The following is a 15,312-nucleotide window of genomic DNA, read 5'->3' as shown; positions in this document are numbered from 1 at the left end:
TTAAGAATGACATTATCTGCAAAAGGTTCTCTACTATTTTTATAATTTGGGGCTGATGTAATGGTAGCAATTTAAATAGTTCTGGGCAATGTTTTTCTTTTGTGTAAGCATGTGGTCTAATCTCCAAAAAACATGCACTGCTGATTATCAAAAGGGCTTCTTTTCTGTAGTCTTTTATGTTGTTCTTTAGCTTGTATCTTAAAGTTCTTTCAGGAGGACAACTAGCTCTGTTGCACTGGCTGTGCAACTACTCCATATCACTGTTTCTTTGACTTGGTGACAGTCATAATATTTCCATATCTCAAAACCATTTGCTGTATAGGGTTTCTCTCCCTCACAGTGTGTCTAATTTATTCCACCCCTTTTTTGTTCTTGCTTTACAAACTGTAACGACATTCTTCTATTGTTACAGGTCAGGCATTTCTTTTCCTCTGCTTTTAGTTGGCTTTGTCATTTGACCTGCAATATGTCAAATGATTTTTCACAAACATTTTTTTTCATTGTTATTGTTGGAAGTTTTATTGCACTGCTTCTTTGGCTATGAGGTCATACCATTAAAAAGAAGATTTTTCCCTTCATCTCTTGCTTTTCTGTTTAATACACTTTCATGTCTGCTAACATTTTCACATTTTATTGGAACTCTTCATATCACCCTGTCATTTCTCCTGAACAGTGTAATGATTCACGCTTATTAGGGGGCATTTCATTGCAGTTTTGTGTACTGCGGACATCAAAAATGAGTTCTTTATCAAATTAATGGGACAGTCTTGAGTCCAGCCTGTTCCACAGTATTAGCTAAGGGATTTCCTTGACAGAAAATCCATTGCATCAACTAGCTTTACAAAGAACTTACTCTTCTGCTTAGGTAAACCTGGGTTTCTACATGCAATACTCTTTTAAATTTCTCAGATATATCCATTTGTTTTCAGTCCACTGTGGATTTGGCATTCAGCTTTGTCCTAGTTATTCTGGTACATAAATCCAGACATACTGCACAGAAGTCACCTGTTTGGTCATACCTATCCTTCATTTCAGACCAATGCCAAATATTTCAGGTCAGTCAGCACCTTTGCTCCTCCTGCATCTGTTCTGGTATTGTTCAGTGTTACCTGCTTTGGACTGATCTGTGCTATCCTTTTGCAACACCCAGTAAAGGTCCTTCTGAGGGAGCAAGAGGCTCCAGTGGGAAGTTTCAGCAGTAAACAGGATCTCAAAGAAACATGTGCCTAATCTTAGGGTAGTGTCTACTCATTGTGAACTGGAGGCCCAGGTTTGATTGAGCACAACCGCTCTTGTTCCATCTTGCAGTGGGGTGTTACTTAGATTATAGGCAATAGTACTGGTTTTCATTTCCATTGATATGAGGTTTTAGATTAAGAAATACAGTTGTAGAGGGCATTTATTGTTTGTTGCATTCATTAGGCCTGCACCAATTATCAGGACATTCAAAATGAAAAATGCTGGTCAGAATCTTATCCTTATTTATATCCACTTCAAACCATTTTCTGGAAGGGATGTCATGGGTACAACTGGTTTTATAAAGTAGTTCCCTGAGAAAACAACAGCAGGGAAATTGGATTTTTCCTGGAATCATACTAAAGCTTTTCTGGAATCAGATTCAGTACTAAGAGTAACTCCAGATTTTAAATTCTGTTCTTGCCCAGATGGTTTTCAGCCAGACTTCATTATTTTTTGTGAGCTCATTTGAATTTTTACTTTTTTCTTCAATCTGCAGACAGCTGGAACATTAAACATAGATTTCAGCTCTTGTTTTTCTTAAATTTTTAGCAAATGTCTGTGCAGTTAGTGAGCCTGTTAATCTAGACTCACATAAGGGGCAACAGAAGAATTCCTCCTCTACCTGAAGTCCAAAAACAGGGACATAAAGACTGACCTAGGAAATCAAAATAAAATTTACAGCAGCAATTTCCAAGGAATGTTCAATAGCAAAGTGCTAAAAGCAGTTGTTACAGATAGTTTTGCCATTTTTATAATAATTTTTAAAGTGAGTTTTCAATTGTAATTGAAGGTCCTATTCTGCAAGCGTGACTTTGCTTTACTTATATTATGAGAAACTTCTTAACCAATTTGTTTTCAAATACCAAGTGAAACAGATGCACTCTCAGAATGGGGAATCCCTGGAGCTAGACATGAGCATAGCTACCAGGGTTTTCACTTTTTTTTTCTAATTTACCTGGGTTTAAGTTGTTGACCTCACTGATGTCTAGTGGTATTGAGTTCCTCAAGTTAACAGGATCTCTGAGAACATTTCCTCTTTTTTGACATCTGCTGCCCTTCAATTTCATCAGAAAACCATCTTTCTTGTATTATGAAAAAGGCTAAATATAAGAGCTCACATGCTTTCTCTATAACTTCACATGTTTTGGAAACAAGTGTCACATCTGCTCAGCATTCTTGCTCTCTTCACTGTTTCATACAAAAGATGCTGGCTCTAACAACTGCTGTCACCAGTTGTGGAATTCTTTCCACGTTTCGGCTTCCCCAGAACCGATGAGGGACTTCGTGTGAAAAGGTATTGACAGGTCTCAAAAGGAACCATTTGCAATTTGCAGGTCTTTTCCATGTGCTGTTGGCTCTCTCTTGAGCTGTTGATACAGATAGAGTTTTCTGTGGCTGACTTCAGAGGAATTCTTCTGATCGACAGGAAGGCTGGAATGTTTGCCTCATGACTCATCCTTATACCCTCTTTTCCTGCTCTTGCCTCTTTTATTTGAGCGATATCAGATAACATCTATCATAAACAAAGCAAAAGAAAGGGCTCTCAGAATTTACATGTCTTCATAATAATGACTTTCTCTCTTTGAGTACTTCCTCACTAAGAGGTGGATCAGGGCTATTCTATGCTGGCTTTACTACTCCTGCTTCTGAGCTGTGTCCATCTTCTGCTATTGCAAAATCAAAGATAGCTCTGACATACAGTGGTTGAACACAAAATGTTTTAAAGTCTAAACATTGTAAAATCAGTTATGGAAAAACTACATGACTGTTTCATCAGGAGAGAGAAAGCAGTTATTCATATTTAAATCTTGATTTGGAGTTCTGAGAATTCCAAATGGCAAAACATTAATGCCAATGAAAACAGAAACAGCCTTATTGACAGTTCCACCAAGTGACAATAAAAGGTTACAAATAATACTTGTGAGTTAATGAGTGATTAACAAGTCATTCTTTTAAATTATTTTTTCAAAAGGTCTTCAAAGACTTCAGATGGAATTTCATTTGAGTTTGGAAAAGTATTTGCAAGAGCAAAATTGCTTGGGCAATGGACAGGCATTTTGGTGAAATTTCTAGTTATTCCATCTGGTCTCTTGGAAATCTCAGAATAAGCTTCTATCTTGGCCTTTTTCTGATATTTTAAATGCAGTTTAAATCCAAGGAATTGAACAGGTAATGAAAACCAAAAGGAAGGCAATTCAGAATATTGCTGAATTTAGATTCCTAATCTTTAAAAGGATTTTTTGCTACCCCTAAAAAGTTAGATAATTTCAAAATTGTCCTAGATATCCAAGAAAATACTATTGCTTTTTCTGTGGCTGAGCAAAGAGAGTACACCTAATTAAAGCCATGAAACAGGTAGAATAGCTTCAGATCATTTTTGTCAATAATGTAGATTCAGAAACACATGAAAATTTTTCAGTTCCAAAACTGAAAGTCCAAAAATAGCACCAAAACCACCACTAAACTTGAATTTTGTTGTAGATAGTTCAATCACTGCAAACCATCAACGTTTAATAATAAGTTAACAGACTCTAGCTCTGACTTATTTTTGGCAGTCAGCAGTTTGGATACATGCACGCTGTTACAGATAAAGGTAGATGGAGTAGACTACTGAGTATGTTCTCATTTTTTTAACATGGATTAGGCTATGCAGAAAACAAAAACATTAGTTGTAGTGTGCTTGATAAATATTGGCTCTCCGTTGGGTTTAAAACCTATGGTGCTAAATAAAATATGCTGTTTCTTAGTGACATTTGACTTTCTTAGTGACACGATCCATGAAGGCAACTCCAATAATGTCATAATACATGGAAACAAGAAGAAAAAACCTCAAATTAAATGTTCCCTGGTGCCAAATAATTACAACAGGTTTTGACTAATTTTCTTCATTTTACCTCCCATTGCTATTTGCTACCTAACACTCAAAGTCTGTTTCATATTTTATGAATGCCTGTTTTGGTTTTTTTCCTTTAAATTTGGAAAATATTAGGTGTAAACATGCACAGCAGTTAAATAATTACGGTAAGAAAGATCTGATTAATAAAACATTTTCCAAGGCATGGAAGGATATAATACAACACTATTACAGAAGTGCATTTACATAATGTAATCCTTTACATGTTTCTTGGAAAAGATAATGGTTATGGATTTATTCAATTCATATAAACATTAAACATCAATAATCAGATTTTTGGATAACCCTCCAGCATCACATAATCTCCCCCTGCACACTGCGATATTCAGTAGTCACAGTTGCAAAGCTCATTTTGTTTTTAGTAATTCTCAATGAAGAGAGCTAAAACTGAATACAAAATTAACCAACTTAGCTCAGTGAAACACTGTATGTACAATTCCAAACTCTATTTTAACAAGTCCTATCTTGGAAAAAGTACTGTTGAACCCAATGAGGCTGTCTGAGAATTGGGAGAAAAGTTTAACTTACTTTTTTGTGGTAGGCTGATGAGTTTTGAATTTCCATGTTTTACAAGTGTTTTCCCTGCATTTCTATAGATCAGCAAAAAAATAGGATTAATGAGGTATGTCCTTGGTCTTTATTTTCTATATCCAGGTTCATGGCTATTTTGAGAAGAGTAGGATGAAACATCCCTTAGCCCGTACCATGACAACATCTGATCTTCTGAAATAGTGCAATGGGGTAGAGATAGGTTGAAAATTTGGCTTCCAATTCCCATAATGTTATACTGTGATAAATCTGTTATCATGAGGTATATGTTGTGTGCCTGCAAAATATTGCAGCCTTCTTTTGGGGACGAGCTGTTGAGCACACCACCCCATTGATTTCCCCCATGACCATGTAGCTTTGCTCAGGACCACAGGCTAGGTGTAATCTGTCTGAATTAAGTCATTATCTAATACATCCAGTAATGTGTTTTTAATCAAACAAATCTTCTGTTATGTGTTGCTTTACACAACATTGCCAAGCTCTGGGAAGTTCATGTTTTTACTGTTGACTAGATGCCAAAGATGTAAATGGTAAAGTAAAAAATAATTTATAAGAAGAGTGCATTATAAACAGAAATTCAGTTGGGACTCAAATTAAGTCTTTCCACGTACTTTAGAATTTTTACAATTGAGTTGTACCATATCTAGGTAGACGTCAATTAAAACTGAAAAATCTCACTGCAAAGTAATGGTTAACACTGCTAACAAAATAGTCTGAATGGAAAATACTCTGTAGAACAAGAAAGGAAAACATTGGTCTTATGAAGCAAAATAATTTAGTTATTCTTTCAGAAGTCCCATTATTAGGCATTGAGAAGCAGAACTAAAGTTTCAGGTTAAATATAAATTAATGGAATGTAAATTAAATATATAATAAGCGAGCAGTAGGCTGACTTCAAAGGAAAAGGCTTTCAATAAGTAACTGACTTAATGATATAGGAAATATGAATTGCACTCATGTTAACACTAGAAAATATAAGTCTAAACCCATCAAGTTTATTTCACTTTTTTGAATTGTCTGTGTCTAAATTATATTATTGTTAGAATTACATCATATTTTTATTGTTATATAATTCATTTAAGCTTTCAAAGTGGAGAAATAATGGTGTCTATGCCAAGCTTTCACCTGCTGTGAATAAAAGCGTCTGGGTTCTAAACTAGCTGCAAAAAGAAAGTTTTTAATGGAAATAGCAAATGACCCCTGGCAGTCACAGTGTTAAGAAATGCTGCTGTAAGATTAAGTTACATCTCTGTTCCCTGGGCACAATTTTACAAGTTATATAACAACAACCATTGCAGGATTACTCAATCCCTTTACCTAACCCTAATTGCATGCTTAACTTGTGACTGCTGTAATAGTTCTCCCTTGCCATGTTCAAAGAAGATGTCAGTGACACCACCAAACCCAGATCCTGCTGCCTGCACAGACCAATAATGTTCTGCTTTCTATTACCACCCACTCTAAGGGACATTATTTTGTTTTTCCTTCTCTCCTTTCCTAGTTGGCAACCAATTCCTGCCCAAAATGATCTACTGCCGGAAAAAATCTTCACAAATAATAGATGCATAAGCTACAGGTACAGTATGTACGTAATTAATTTCTTTGCATTTGTGTGAGACAACTACCCAACTGGAGAAAGACAGAATAAGACATGTTAAAATGCACGATACAAGAGTACTTTTTTTTTTTTTTTGCTTGCGTTTCCTGGAAATCACCTGCACAGTAGCGGTAGATCTTGAATATTTTTGTATATGGCATAGTCTTTAATATGCAGAACTTGACAATACCCAGGACAGCATTTTCCAACCTGTCTACCTACAGTTAGGCAACTGAAAATCTGTTTAAAATTGTGTCAGTGCTGTGATTTTTCAGAGAGCAAATCATCTGCTAGATCTCTGTTAACATCTGCTTAGTACCACCTTTCGAAGAAAACATCTTACCCTGCTGTCAAAGATACAAGGCAGCTGTATCTCACTGTTTTCATAGTTGGGAAATTATGTAACTACTGACTACTAGTAGTAGCCCTCCAAAGTCCTTGATCTGGCTCAGGTAAGTGAGCCCAATGGGCAGGTAAGTATCAAGAGACAGTTTTCTTCTGAAGAAAAATAATTGTTTATATACAGGGAAATATGGCTCACCTCTTTTAACTCTTCCAGTTCATGTTGTAAAACTTTTCCCTGAGGGCAAAAATCCAGCTGCTACTGGACTGCTCAGTGTGAAGTCAGATCATCAGCAGTGCAAAGACACGAATTCAAGGAGGAAGACTCTCTGCCATCCTGTGGGCCCATGTTCATCTAAAAGCAACCACATTCAGTGTAAATATGACTGCAGGAGAAATTCAGCCCACATAATTTCACATTTTGTCTGCAGAGTCCTCTCGCTGGCAAGTCAGACTGGATAAGCAATTTAGCTACTTCATGGCATGTTGTATGTCATACAACAGATGGAGATTTCTCAGAAATCTCTCTAGCATGGTTTCAGAATGTGAAACATCTGCGTGAAAGGCATTGGATACGTTAAGAAGTTAAAAGGTCTCCTAAGCAGTGCACGCTAACAGATTTGGTTGCTAATGAGGTAAAAGGCAGAAAAGGATGCAGCATACTGAGAACATACTGTTACCTCTCCTGACTTGAAAAGTTAGCCTAACTCAGATATTCCTCCTAACCTGCAGATGGATCCAGCAGAAGGAAAATTTCATCATGGAGATGGACAAAGCATGAAAAAAGAGTGCTTGCTCACTGTTCAAAAGCTTCGTACCCCAAAACATTTTGCTTGAAATCATACTTCCTTTCCCTCTCTTCTCAATTTTCCTTCATCTTAATGTTACCCCTAATTTTGCTGTTTCACCCTACATACATTTGGCTACCTTTATTGTTTTCTTCCTCCTTCTTACCATCTTCTGTATAACTTGATGTACAAGTGGTAAGACGCTGAAGGAGCAGCTGATATATCTCACGGTGTTTAACCTGTGAGGAAATTCACTAATTTCATTTTTTCTCTGGTTCTTCTTGCAGGAAAGGGCTTCTTGTTTCTACTCAATACAGCAAGAAAGTATCTGTATAGCACTATGGTGATGGCTGTGCACTTCTACATTAATTGAAAGCTGACAAATGAAACATAAAAAGGAGCAGATTTTAGGAAGATAAGGTTGATTGTAGGGGAGCAATGTGATAATTGGGAAAATCTGGGTCAAAAAAGTATCCTCTGGTTTTTATTCCTAATATCAACAATAATCCTTCTAATGAATGATTACAAATTTCATCAACGTTTTAAAAAACAAAATGTCATAATGCAGAGCTACAAGATCTTCATAGGTGCAGTTGTATCAATAACCTTACAGCTTGCTCTCAACACTTTCACTTTGTGGGATCACTGGCATGGGCTGAAAATATTGCAGTCAACTGTAACCTGTGGATTTGCATCAGTTAGCATATTAAAGAAACAGCCTGTATTTGGAACAAGAGGGTCCACACTGTCTCTGCTGGTTGCACAAAGTATTCAGGATTATGCTTGTCTCAGTAGGAAGTTGGAACCAGAGGAGCACACTCTGTTCTTGTTAAAGTCTAATAGTGATATGTGGTATAATTTTAGTACTGACCACTTCTTGTGTCTCTAATAATTTTCAGCAGTGGCTGGGCAAATTACTGATCTATTTGTTGCTAACACTATTGCCTGCTCACAAGTTGCTTAAGGCAGACTTCCATTTCCTCAGCTAGCCCATTATTTAAATTACAAGATGCCTTCGTAAGTTATGCAATATATTTCCTTGAAATACATTGCTTTCAGCATTTGTTATTCATAAATCTTCTCCTGGTTAGCTAAATTGTATGATGCTACCTCATTTGCTGTACTGAATAACTTACTTTTAGAAACAAGATGGAACTGGAGTAAGACAGCTTTAATTTTCTTCATAAACTCTAACACAAGCCTTTGCATAGATGTACCTTAGTTACAAGGCTTTCATTCCCTATAAAAAGCCACAGTATGCCTTTTGTGGAGTGGTGATAGTTTCCATCAGGCAAAGGTTTATATCGCTTGAACTACTCCAACACTAAGCAAAGGCACTAAGCTATTCAGTCATTCACTGCAGTATAAAGACTGGGGCCACATACCTTGATACATCACACCAAGGTCTGGACCCAGCTGAGACCTTAAGGAGCTACCAAAATACATATAAGACCCAGAGAATACAGGGAAATCTGTCTTGGTACTAATCAGTGATGGTGAACACCAGTGAGAGACGTCTGCCTGAGGACCGATGATGTAAATTGGATGCTGCCAAAATCACTGCACCTGCCACCAGAGCAACATGTGTTTGCTCTGCCACTATCTGGAGGACGTCTTTGCATCACAGAGCTCAGTATGTTAACAAGAGCAGGGGCTAATGGGAAAAGCAGTTGAGTTGAAAGGGGAGAGGGGTTTTGAACCTAAGCTGTCTGCCACCACTGACATTACAATCACTCACAGGTGTCAGTGCTGACAGCCTTCAGATAAGTACAGCAAGATACTCAGATTCTTTGTTCTCATTCAGACAAACTCCTCCTGGCTCCAAAGCAAGTTTGAATGGAAACTGGAAAGGTGCCTGGTATTTTACTTAAAGCTAGTAGAGCTGGAAATTGCCTATCAGCTTCTTAGGGAACATCATAACATGTCTATAAAGGTTTTATCAAAACTACACAGAAGCAAAGGAGCTACAAGAAGATACTTATCCTTCATGAAAGATTAATCATAACAAAATCTTCCAGAGCTTGTTTCTACTGTTGATTTCATGTCTGCTGTCTCTGAGTGTGCTGCAAAAAGTTTAGAAGACTCCTGTGAGATAGTACCAATCTCCATGTCTATATGCTGCTTCTCAGCAGCATTACTTCATAGCCTAGATATCTACTGTCGACCAGAAGCACTGGCCAGCCCATGAGACAAACATAGTAGTCAACAGCTGATTGCAGACATCTGCCTTTCTCAGGAGCAGCATTCAGCTCCAGTGTTTGTATTAAAAAGCTTTTGTGGCTAGACAGCAGGACTGACTTGCTCAGAGCTTGATTATGGTAACAGTCCCCCAAGGCAATGACATACGACTTGAGAGATGAAGCAGGTTTACTGATTTACAAACCATGCTCCCCCTCTTTTCTACCAAACAACTGGAGTGTCTAAATGCACCTTAAAAAGGGGGTGAGCTGTAAGGAAAAACAAACTCACTTATGAAAAAGTGCCAATTGTTCCTTACTCTGCCTCTGAATTTTTTTTTCTGTCCTACTTGCACTTTTAGCCACTGTCCCAGGCAGGGGACTCACCCCAGGACTAGTCCCAAAGGGCACTGAGATTGAGCAAGACAGTGGTATCCTCAGTCTTTCTCTGAAAAGTGAAGTGTCATGCTGGCAGGATCCTTAAACGAGTACACTGTGTCAGCCTTGACAACACCGTGTGCCTGGCCCATGGAAGGGCTGGCCTTTTGAAAGCTAGTATTTCTCTAACACTACATTCTTTCCTAAGCAGCAACAACACTATACAAGGTTTCCTCAAGACTCCAACAACTGGCCCACGAAGTGGTCCAAATTTCTGCTACAAGTCTAATTCATAGAAATTTGAATATTTTCCCCACTGGCTTATTTTGCTTTTTAAGTACTGTAAAGAAACTTTACATCTGGTCTCTGTCTGTCTGTGCTGGTGCAATTAAAGCTGACAAGCTGTGGCTCAGCACTTTTCCCCTGGTGTTTCTCTAAGGATTTGATATGGTAATATCAGAGAATGCCATTTACACACAGTAAAACTGGCAGAGATAATCAGTTTTCAAATTATGAATTTACTTTGAAAACCCAAAATAAAGTGGAAGAGCAAAGAATGGGGGTCTGCAACATGATCTAAAAGCTCAGGAAAATATGATTTGGTGGCAGTAACCCTTGAAACTTCCATCATCAGTAACACTTTGCCTTTTCAGGCTGAGACGTGCTAAACTGAGTCTGAATTATTGAAAATGGTTAAAATGTAAGAAAAATTTTCTGACATATTTAAACTTTTTGACCAAAATTTTGTTGCATCAAACTTGATTTCTGCATACTAAATTCTGGTGGTCTTGCTTATATTGTTTAGATTTTCATGAATAATTATTTTGCCTGCTCAGCATTCATTGTTCAGGAGTGGGATTTGCATTTTTGTCTCTGACTGGAGTGCTGAAAGTTTCTAAACAAATTAATCATTTGTGCTTAAGTACCTTTTTTCACTTACAGACACAAATGAAGAACTGACATTTTTTAAACAGTGACATGAAAAAAAAATTCTCTATGTGAATATGATCAAGGAAGAGAATTACAGAAAAACTGAAGGCTGGAATGTGAGCAAATATTCTCCAAGTCTGTGTTTGCAGCAATCAGGTATCTCTCACTACAAGAAGGGCAGTCATTCCATCATGTAGTAAAAGGCTCTCAGGTTTAATCTTTCAGTATTTCTGTGCCAAACAGGTTCACATAGTTTGGACAAGTTTTGAATAAGCATCAGTCTTTTGAATACTTATCTAAGACAAACTTCAGAAAACTTTCAGCTGCCTGTTTTGGAAATAATTAAACCTCTGAGCTAAAGCCAGTGCAGCTGGGTTTATACAATTTTCAAGGAAGAGAATTATTACATAAAAAAACTTATCAATCCGTTTTAAAGAAAGAACATAGAATGCCTTATTCAATAGAATGAGTTTCTGGTTTTGAAACTATGATCATAACAAACATTATATTGTATGGCATTAAGTACTAAACTAGCAGATAACTGTCTACAAAGGAATCTGTCCTTTTTGAAATCAGAAATGCAGGCCTCAACTCTTGCTGCACCTTATCTAAAATTATACAACACAGGCAAAATTAATGCTTTTCTGTTTTTTCTTGGAGCCTTTCCTCAGAAGAAATCTCACCTTTTTCAGTGGCTAAAGAGTCAAAGGGAGTTGAACATATCAGATTTTTGAGAATGCCGGAGCTCCATTTACTTTTTTTCTGCTGGTACTAATTGATGGTGAGGGATTTTACTTCAGTCTGATTTTACCTTTACCTCTACATTCATCTTGCTTCCTTGTCAGAGTGACCTACCTCACTATAAAAGTGGTACAGAAGTAATTTACTGAGTGCATGAATGAATTCACAGCTTAGATTAAATTGTTTGTGTGGACTGGAGTGCTCCCTTCAAAGAATAAATGTGTTCTCTTGACAGCTTTCCCTTGTTTTCTTTGCTTGAAAAGCCAAGGAACGGGGGAGGTAAGGCGTGAGTCAAAACCATGCAGAGCTGTTCAGAAGATATCATGTCTAATTATATAGCAGAAACTGCTTTTCATTCTGCAGTAGAAAGATAGCAAAATCTTCCCTGCACTTCTGATAAAACTGAGTTCCAGTCTTTGATTTTCTTTGAACTGGACCTCAGTTTAGTTTTTCATCCTAAAAGCTTTCAAGTCAGGTAAAGAATGGACTTTAACTCCAACATTATCTGGTTAATGCATTTTTTTCAGTAGGTTGTGTTCTTCTTAATTGGTCTTTTTTCCATGAAACACACCGATTTAATCATGTGACTGGATGTACCCCATTACATCATTCTATTCTTAGCTGGCATCATTCTATTCTTAGCTGGTGATTATTGTATCTATGCTTGTTTGTGACATAAAGACAGACTTCTAAATCTTGTGGGTCAGAGATACTTACATAAATGCATGATCATGCCATTACCTTCCCCCTAAAAAACAAACAAACAAACAAAAAAAAAAAAAAAAAAGAGAGAGAGAATATCAAATCATGTGTTTGGAAAAATGAATAATTTAGAAAAGAAAACCTCAACTTTGTGACTTCTTCCCCTCTGATGTGTGCCCTTTTCTTCTCTGTAGTCATGAGGTACGTCACCGTCTATATCACATTTCATTTTCCTCATTAGAAAACCCTGCACTGTTTTAATTCACTTTGATTCCAGTAGAACTGAATTTAAAAAATTTTTACATTTTTACTTTTTTTCTCGCTTGTTCTGGGCAAGTGAAGGCCCACCTTGATGAAGGTTTCCTCAGAGTCACACTGTTGGTCAGGGCCAGAACAGAGCTCAGAGCTGAACCTCAAGTATGGACACACAGATCCTGTTGGGTGAGAGAGAGGGTGTCAGATGGCAGAGGACACCTATTCCCTTGGCATCCTTGCCCAACAACATATCTCCCTTTTTCTCATGTAGATGTTCTAGGTACTTCCCAGTGACCTCAGGGTGAAGAACTGCAGGTGGGTGGTACTGAGTTACTCAAACTCACTCCTCTGGGAGCTCATCTCCCACAATGTCCTTGTTCTCCCTTACCAGGCTCTGCTGCCTCCCACAGGCCAGCTCTTATGCAATTCCAGACCATTATCTCTTTCATAGTTTTTTTTTTTTTCCCAGTTATTGAAATCAGAGGTGAGATTTTAAAAAACCCCAAAAAAAACCCAAAAAAACCACAAAACCACACACACACAAAAACCCCACAAAAAAAAAACCCCACCAGAAATCATAGCTTGTGGGACTCTTCTGGAATTGGAATGTTCCAATGTTCTTTTGAGATTAGAAGTGCTTGGTTGTTTGGTTGTCAGTTTCTAGTAGTAAAGTTGTGGGGGTTGGTTTGTTTGTGGGGTTGTTTGGTTTTTCTTTTTTCTTTTTGTTTGCTTGTTTGCTAAAGTACTAAGTGTTGTATTCAAAACTAGATCTGAATTTCAAAACAAAAAGATCACAGATGTTCATCTGGAGTAGAAGGATGTCTCTAACAGAATTATTTAAGTATCTCCATCTATCGCGCCTTAGTTATATATGGATTTTTTACCAAAAGACTGTTGAACACTTCAGGTAGATGGATACTTTGACAAACTTTGAAAAAGCCCTAAACTTCTAGATATTTATCTCGTCCCAATTCCAAACCTTCACTCACCTCCTCTTTCACATGGTTTGTTTCCAGTGCTTCAGTGAGTATCTGTCTTCAGGATATATTATGAAAAAGGGAAGGTAGGTCACAAAAGTCAAATACAAATCTGGTTTTAGCAAAGACCTTTGATCAAAAGCATAGGCAACATAGGAAGAGATTAACAGAAGTTACCCTTTCCTTGGATTCACCCTTTTGAAACTGCACGGTTTATGCAACGTCCCATACACCCTCCATCTCTGCTATGAACTAATACGACATTCACATGACAGCAAAGCTCAAATTTAGCCCTTAAAAAGCTGCTTGCTGAGGTCTGAGATGACGTGAGGGGAGTAAAACCTCTCTAATGCCTAAATCCTCCTGCTGCTTCAGAACAGTCAGCACCTCATTAGCCTTAGCTCTTTGTTTAATAGGAAATGTCAGCTCGCCACAGGAAATCTTCTGCACCCAGTGGCAGGAGCATCTGTCTCCATCTAGTGTTCATCCCTCTGCATTTGCAACTCAGCTGCCCCGCAGTGGAAATTGCCAGCTGAGAAGGGGAAACACTTGGTCACTAAAACCTCCTCCTCTTACCCGTGAGAAATCAGTTACATGCTTGCTGCAGTCAGAGGTAGCAGATGACATATAAACCTTCATGCAAGCTGTGTATGAGCACTCACCTCTGCCTTGCCCTGAAAGAGTGGAAAGTGACAAAAAATGGTTGGAAAATCTTGTCTTTTTAACAGTATTCCTCTGCCCATGGCCAAAGTTACATTCAGGTTCTTTCTATTCATGAATGCTGAGGAAGTTTTTAGCATAAGAAATGAAATGTTTATTTGAGAAAAAATATCATGGAAACATTTATAGGAATACTTTCCACTGTCATTCCCAAAGTACAGGATAAGAGTTACTCAATTCGCCTCATAACGTGACTGTGAAAAGAAATGTCACACCCTCTGTGGGTTGTGAAATCAAGATAATTTTCCCCCAAAACCTTCTGGGTAGTTTGAAGGCATTTGAAGTGAAACCAGGGACAGACTACTAGCAAGACAACCCTCGGCTCCAGAGGCCCTGCATTTTGATGTATATCTTGCCCAATCATTTCTAAGAAGAGAAACCTGTGTACAAAGTGCAGGATAGCCATTTTGTGCTGGTAGAAGCAGAACTTGAAGGAGGTGGTAGGTCACACAGACACTTTTGGGAAGAGAATGAGTCCTTTCAACTTAGAGTCCTAGAGGGTCCTTCAGACTGTCTAGCTGGAATGGGGCCCAGCCTGGTGCCACTACTGAAGAGGTATCACTGAGGCTAAGCTGAACTGTCAGCCACAGAGACAACATCTTGAGAAACCCAGGATGGATACAAACACAAATTCTTAGCTTTAAAATCAGAGGTAAAAGATAGACCCTCAAGCTCAATATGTAGGGGAATGTATTGAGAGCCTTTGTGGGTCCCATGGTCTTTATAGTCTTTGTTAGTTCTATAATCACTAGTTGAAGGAAATTAGGCCCTAAGTCTATTTCTTAACACTCCAATATTTCAGTAAGTGGAACCAGTTCAGAAATCTCGAAGAATAGTTTGAATGTCATTGGGATGAACCCAGAAGATTCCGGTGACAGCCAAGAGAGGCAAACAAGGAAGCCATGGAGTTCCAGCAGTTAGTACTGGTATCAACTTCCAATTTTTAAGTACTGTCTCTAGGCAAAACAGATTTACATCAACTGTTAACATGTTCATGCATTTC

Source organism: Empidonax traillii, unplaced genomic scaffold, assembly GCF_003031625.1.
Source record: "Empidonax traillii isolate 1590-97213 ecotype Southwest subspecies unplaced genomic scaffold, ASM303162v1 scaffold542:size423868, whole genome shotgun sequence".
In the NCBI taxonomy this organism is placed as follows: Eukaryota; Metazoa; Chordata; class Aves; order Passeriformes; family Tyrannidae; genus Empidonax; species Empidonax traillii.
This window is presented reverse-complemented; position numbering follows the sequence as displayed.